Below are 7,286 nucleotides of genomic sequence, written 5' to 3'. Positions count from 1 at the left end.
CTCTGTTTCACTGCCTTCCTTTTCAGAGGGGCAATGGTATAAGTGTATTACGCAGGAAGGCTGCAGTACTATCAACAAGATTATCGATTTGTGTTGGAGTAAAGTTAAGGTGGCCTCCTTCCACTGTGTTGGCAAACGGCACTGAAGTAGATAAAGATGGAATTATTTCCTTAAACTTGGTAACAGCATTGCCAGATGGACATCTGCTGTAGTGGAATTGTTTCCCACATAGAGTATAATCCATTAATGGAAATTCAAAAGTTATTAGAAAATGGTCAGACAGAAGAGGGTTATGGGGAAAAACTATTAAGTGTTCAGTTTTGATGCCATATGTCAGAACCAGATCAAGAGTGTGATTAAAACAGTGAGTGGGTTTATTTAGTTTGAGAGAAGCCAACTGAGTCTAATAATGAACAGAATGCATTGTTGAGGCTGTCATTGTCGGCATCTACATGAATATTAAAGTCGCCTACTATGATTATTTTATCTGTACTAAGCACTAAATCAGACAGAAAGTCTGAGAATTCACTTAAAAACTCTGAATAAGGAGCAGGTGGACGGTATACAATAACAAACAGAACAGGCTTTTGAGTTTTCCAGTTTGGGTGTGAGAGACTCAGGGTGAGACTTTCAAATGAGTTATAACTATGTTTAGGTCTAGGGTTGATTAATAGGCTTGAGTCAAAGATCGCTGCCACACCTCCACCTCGGCCTGTGTTTCGAGGAATGTGACAGTTACTGTGACCAGGTGGGGTGGATTCATTTAGGCTGACATATTCTTCCTGCTGTAACCATGTTTCAGTAAGACACAATAAGTCAATGTGATGTTCACTTATCAAATCATTCACTAACAAAGATTTAGGTGAGAGAGAGCTGATATTGTCCACATTTGATTGTCCTGTTATTTTGATCCATGAGAGGAGTATTCTTAAATGTAATTAGGTTCTTAGGAATAACCCCTCTTGAGTTCATTTTTAATTTACAATAATTTAGGTGGTCAGGGGCCAGATGCAGTCTCTGGGGTACTGGGAGTTTTGGTTGGGTAGCAGCTGCAAAGAGACACAGAGATGCGTGTAAGACTGCGACCCTGCATCCTGGACTCAACTCTGGGTTGTCATAATTTAGGTTGTAAAATAAACTCGTCCAGATTTTTAGATGTGAGAGGTGCACTATCCAAAGTGGGATGGATGCTGTCTCTGCTAAACAGACCAGGTTTTCCAGTTGTCTATGAAGCCCACGTTATTCTCTGGGCACCACCTAGACAGCCAGCGGTTGAATGACGACATGCGGCTAAACATGTCATCACTGGTCACATTGGGTAGGGGTCCAGAGAAAACTATGGAGTCCAACATTGTTTTAGTGAAGTTACACACCGACTCAACATTAATTTTAGTGACCTCCAAATGGCGAAGTCAGGAGTCATTAGCGCCGACGTGAATAACAACCTTACTGTATTTACACTTATCCTTAGTCAGCAGCTTCAAATAGGATTCAATGTTGCCCGCTCTGGTCCCAGGAAAACATTTGACTATGGCCGCCGGTGTCTCTAGCTTCACGTTTCTGACTATGGAGTCTCAAATTACCAGAGTTGTTTTCTCAGCAGGTGTGGCGCTGAGTGGGGAAAATTGATTTGAAACGTGAACAGGCAGGTGATGCTCCGTGGGCATTTGTTTGGTGATACGACTCTTGCAAACTGTCACCCAGCCACCTGTCTGAGATCCTGGCTGCTCAGGAAGCTCTGGGGAGCAGCTAGCTTGGGTTGAGCTATGTTTAGGAGGCTCCACACTGGCTACATAGGCACAGTTGGCTGGGCTGTTCTCCATAGTGCGGTGCTGCACTTCCAAATCGGTGTGCCTCACCTCCAATGCTGCTAGCATCTGACATTTATTATGAGTACCATTATCGCCAAAGGAGGCAGAGGAATAACTGAACATGCGACACTCTGAGCAAGAGAAAGAATGAGAGGAAGAGGGGGAAGCAATTGCTCTCAACTAAGCTACTAGCTTAGCTAGCTTCTAAAATAACCGACCTAAAGTAGCAAGTTAAATTTGGCAATTAGCAAGAACTTCTGTAACACAGGTGCTTAAGTAGTGCAAGCATATGTTGTCACTCAAAAAATTCAGATAAACCTAGAAAATAGTGAGTTTAATTCCTAAACAATCTGGAAGCAAGCATAACACAGTGCAGGCACAGAGACAGGAAGTGAGTACGGTTACTGCAGGAACAGGAAACAGCAGTCTGTCAAAGGTCCTAATCCTAAACCATTTGCCTGAATTAGGATTTTTAGGGTTAGGATTAGGAAGGCGGGCAGGGTAAAGTGAGGTGGACCGAGACCACCTCTGTTCTTTACTTGACTATTTTCATTTTTTGCTACTTCTTAAGTACTATAAACAATCTAAATATTTCCACCAATGCACTTGACATCCTCCTTCCCCTTCACTCTTTCTCTCTCTTCATCTTTGTATCACCATCCCCCTCCCTTGTGCATAGTCTTGTGACTATAAACAGGCAAAGGTTTACTACAAACATCCCACAACCCCTTCCAGCCAGCCAGAAAGGACAAATCTCAGTTTCCTTCCTGCCAGTGGTGGAAGAAGCACTCAGATCCTTTTACTTAAGTAAAAGTAGCAATAGAACAGTGTAAAATTACTGTGTTACAAGTAAAAATCCTGCATTCAAAATGTTAGTTAAGTAAAAGTACAAAAGTATTAGCATCAAAACATACCTAAAGTACTAAAAATAAAGGTACTCATTATGAAGCATGGCACATTTCACATTCCTGTATATCATGTTATAATTACTGATGAATTATTGTGTGCATCACATTTCATCACATTTAATGTTGCAGATGGTAAAGGGGGGGGGGGGGGGGGTTTACTGGCTTATATGCATTTAATTGAATTACTGCTGGGTAGCTTGTGAACTTTCCACCACAGATCAATTATACCATATTTTGTGTATTAATCGGGTTCTGAAAAGTAACTAGTAACTAAGGTTATACAATAAGTCTAGTGGAGTAAAACATTACTTTCCACCAGTGCTCCCTGCAAGTCTGATTGAACAGGAAGAGCATTTCTTGGTTCCTTCTGAGACACATAAAAAATTGAGTTTGTTTAGTTTTTACTTAATTATTTTATTTAAAATCAGTCTGGAAAATTGGACACTGAAAATTAGACCCATTTCAGACATTATCACGCCATTCTGTAGCTGTTATCAGTTGTCATGAACCATAGCTATGGCTTAGTAGGGCCGTACTCCACCTCCGAGTGATTTTCTTGCTAAATCAATCAATTCCTTCAGTGCATTTGTAAGGTATCCAGTAAAACTACGGCATTACAATTAGTCTGCATGATATAGATTTCGACTCCTGTCCAGATATCTGAAAGTAGTCCTGTCCACATTACAAGCCCACTGAGTTTTTAATATGAATTAAAATTAAGTATGAAACCAACCACAAAGTGTTTCTATTGTGTTTTCTTTGTTAATGGGAAGAAAACACCCTGACCATGCCATACATACTAATTCAGCACAGGAATGATCTGTAAACACAAAGACAAAACTTTTGCACAATTACTTCACAGTAAATTGACTTTAACTGCAAAGCTTTTGAGCAGTTATTCAAGCATAGGAAGCAGATGTACAATTACAATCCATAACCCAATTTAGACAGGTGCAACAAATACAGTTAATAATCAACACCTGCATTGTGCTTTTCAGCTGAGAACACAACAAATGCCCCACTTTTACCCATGTACACTCCTAAGGCACAGGATCTGCAGCTCATCAAGAGCTGCTTGGCATCTCTCTCAAAGACACTACATCATGTAGAGAAGGGGAGCCAGGTCTCAAACTGTCATCCACCAGCCCCCCCCCCCTTTTATCAATGTGCCACATCTCCCTGCATAGTCTAGTGACTATAAGCAATCAGAAGTTTACAACAAACACATCTGACATCTCTCACTAGGCAGCCAACAAGGACAGTCCCTCCTTTTCTTCCCTACAGGTTGCAATGAGCAGAAGGCACACTTGCTAGCTGATCCTTAGTACGGTGATTGAGCTGAGGTTCAGAAACCCTGCCTTCACCAAGAAGGCACAGCAGAGGATGTACTTCCTGTGCCAGCTCAGGAAGTTCAACCTGCCCCAGGTGATGCTGATACAGTTCGTCAAAGGAATCATTGAGTCTGTTCTCTGCACCTCCTTCACTGTCTGGTTTGGCTCAGCAACCAAACAGGACAAGTACAGACTTCAGCGAACAGTCAGGACTGCAAAAATAGGTAATTGGTGTGAGCCTGCCCTCCATGGAGGACCTGTACACTGCATGGGTCAAAAGGAGGGTGGAGAGGATCACTGCTGACCCCTCACACCCCGGATACAATCTGTTTGAACTCCTCCCCTCTGAACGGCGTTACAGGTCACTATGCACTAAGACAACCAGGCACAGGGACAGTTTCTTTCCCCAGGCTGTCACTCTGATGAACACTTAACCCACGACAGTATGATTGGACAATAACCCTCAATGCCATACCTTTAAATATACCTCATACAGATTATAGAGACTTGTACAGGTCTCTATTTTTAAGTACTCTGTTTTATCCCTATTTATCTCATTTCAATGAACATTCCTTTGTTGTCTGCATTGTTTACTGTCTATTTATACTGCTTTTTCTGCATTGTTTGCACTGTTTGTTGATGTTAATACTGCTATTTTGTTGTATTACACAGCCTTATGCTGGTTTACTGTTTGCACATTGAGAGCCAATGTACCAGAGTCAAATTCCTCGTGTGTCCATCACACCTGGCCAATAAAGCTGATTCTTATAATGATTCCGATTCCTCTTGGAAGTGAAAGTTGAAATTAAGCTTAATGGAAAAAGTATTGATTGAAGACAGCCAGTGAAAGATGAAGAGAAGTGGTGAGAACAATGCAGGGAAGTGGAGATAGATTTACTCTTCTCCTGTACTCCTCCTTCACCGTGACCTCCCATGCCCTAGTGCAACCCAACCCTCCCCGAATGGTACAACTCACCTGTCCAGTTTCACCCCACCTCTTCTCCCTGAAGCTCCTCCACTCAGGGCAGGTGAAGTGGTAAGGGATACTAATATAAAGCAACCCATCCTTCTGGTGAGTACAGAAAGCAAAGGACGCATCAGGGTTGAGAGAGAGTCAGAGTAGGAATTGCTACCATGGGGCTGAAAGTAAGTACTGGACCATTGTCATGTTTTACGGCCTGTTAAATTTGGGTTAACTTTAGACTGCTTTTCACTTTTGAGCTATCAAACCAGGTTTGAGAGGGGCTTGGGAATATTTTTGACCTGTGACTGACCTGCCTTCAAACTCTTGAGCAGCTGCCAACAAAGTGATTTTTTTTTTTGACCTGCCCTTCACGTCAGACTGACACACAGGTCAAAACATTCAAACTTTTTGTCCTGTGTGTCATAGGTCATGATTTATGACCTGCCACTCATCAAACGTTGGCATCAGTCTGACTCAGTGGTCACTAGGCTAAAGCGATGGAAGTGTCAGTCCATCGAACAACAGTGGTCCAGGTTTAAATATCTCAGTAAGTAATTCAGGGATTGTTAAACTCCATATCAATTCTCGAGGGCCTCAGATGATGAAGGCTTCAGAATTTGGTGTTTTACTGTCTTGGACTGTAGTGCCATTATGAGGTTGTTCATTTTGTGATATATCTTAAAAAACGGCTAATCATATGGTCAGGAAATTTATATTAAATATTAACACATAATAAATATACCTAGAAGATGAAGCCTACTATCTTTGTTGATCCGGTGACATTTGCTGTAGTGCCACCATGAGTCTTGACAGTTTTCAGTGGAATAACAAAGCAGGTGGTGCATACCGAGCAAATATTGACATGAATTGATAGAACGGAAAGATAAGAGGACATAACAGACATAGTGACACAAAGCTGCTAAATTGGTGCTGATGTACAGTTATGTGGGAAAGATACTTGTAATACTTGCCATTGGAAATAATATTTAAACATGTGATAACAAGCTATGTGCCTGAATGCGTGGTAGCATGTAGGGAAGGGTTAAGAGGAGAAAAATGCCCAAAGGATGGGTTAAAGTTAAAGGAATAATGGAAAAAAAAATTAAAAACAGGCATTAGATATTGAACAAGACAGTACAAGCATTTCAGGGAAATCAGGAACAAGATATCGCTCCCACAATCAATTCTACAGACAGAGCAGTCTGTGGTCAAAGGGAGTGTATGCATTCCTTGCATTTGCATACAGTAGGTCCAGAGTTTTATTGTCCCTTGTGTGGCAATTGACATACTGGGTGAAGTTTGGGAGGGTGGCAGAGAGGGGGAGGGAGGCATGGTTAAAGTCCCCCGAGATGAGGATTTAGAGCCTATGGGCATGGAGTGTCAGTGAAACACATAAGGCTGCTCTTCCTGTACACCCATTGCAGTTCCGTTAGCGCTGTTGGTTCCTGATGGAAGGACACCAGGTTTAGTCAAGTTAAGAGAACAGTTTGGTGAGTTTTATCAAAGCAAACAAAAATATATCATCTGCATAAAGATTGATCTCATGTTTTGTGCCAGGTATTTAAATTTCTGATGGATGAATGCTGCAATAGAAATTGTGAATAGGGAGGGAGAGAGTGGGTATTCCTTCAGAGTCCCCCTATGCAATGTCAACACTTGTTATAACATATCAGAGAGACTGTCTAGAGTCAAATTTCTCCAGATGACAAGTAAAAAATTCTAGTTTGCTTTATGAAATGTTTTATCCAAGGAGACTATGACTTTTTTTTATTATTTTCTGGAGGTATAAAGTGAGGAACAGAAGTATTTGAACACCCTGAGATTTTGCAAGTTCTCCCACTTAGAAATCATGGAGGGGTCTGAAATTCACATTGTAGGTCCATTCCCACTCTGAGAGACAGAATTAAAAAAACATTTCAGGAAATCACATTGTATGATTTTTAAAGAATTTATTTGTCTTGCACTGCTGAACATAATTATTTGAACACCTGAGAAAATCAGTGTTAATATTTGGTACAGAAACCTTTGTTTGCAATTACAGAGGTCAAACGTTTCCTGTAGTTCTTGACCAGGTTTGCACACACTGCAACAGGGATTTTGGCCCACTCCTCCACACAGATCTCCTCTAGATCTGTCAGGTTTTGGGGCTGTTGCTGAGCAACGCGGAGTTTAAGCTCCCTCCAAAGATGTTCTATTGGATTGAGGTCTGGAGACTGGCTAGGCCACTCCAGAACCTTGATATGCTTCTTACGGAGCCACTCCTTGGTTATCC

This window comes from Monopterus albus, unplaced genomic scaffold (assembly GCF_001952655.1).
Source record: "Monopterus albus unplaced genomic scaffold, M_albus_1.0 scaffold240.1, whole genome shotgun sequence".
Taxonomy (NCBI): domain Eukaryota; kingdom Metazoa; phylum Chordata; class Actinopteri; order Synbranchiformes; family Synbranchidae; genus Monopterus; species Monopterus albus.
The sequence above is the reverse complement of the archived record's forward strand: the minus strand, read 5'-3'. Positions refer to the sequence as shown.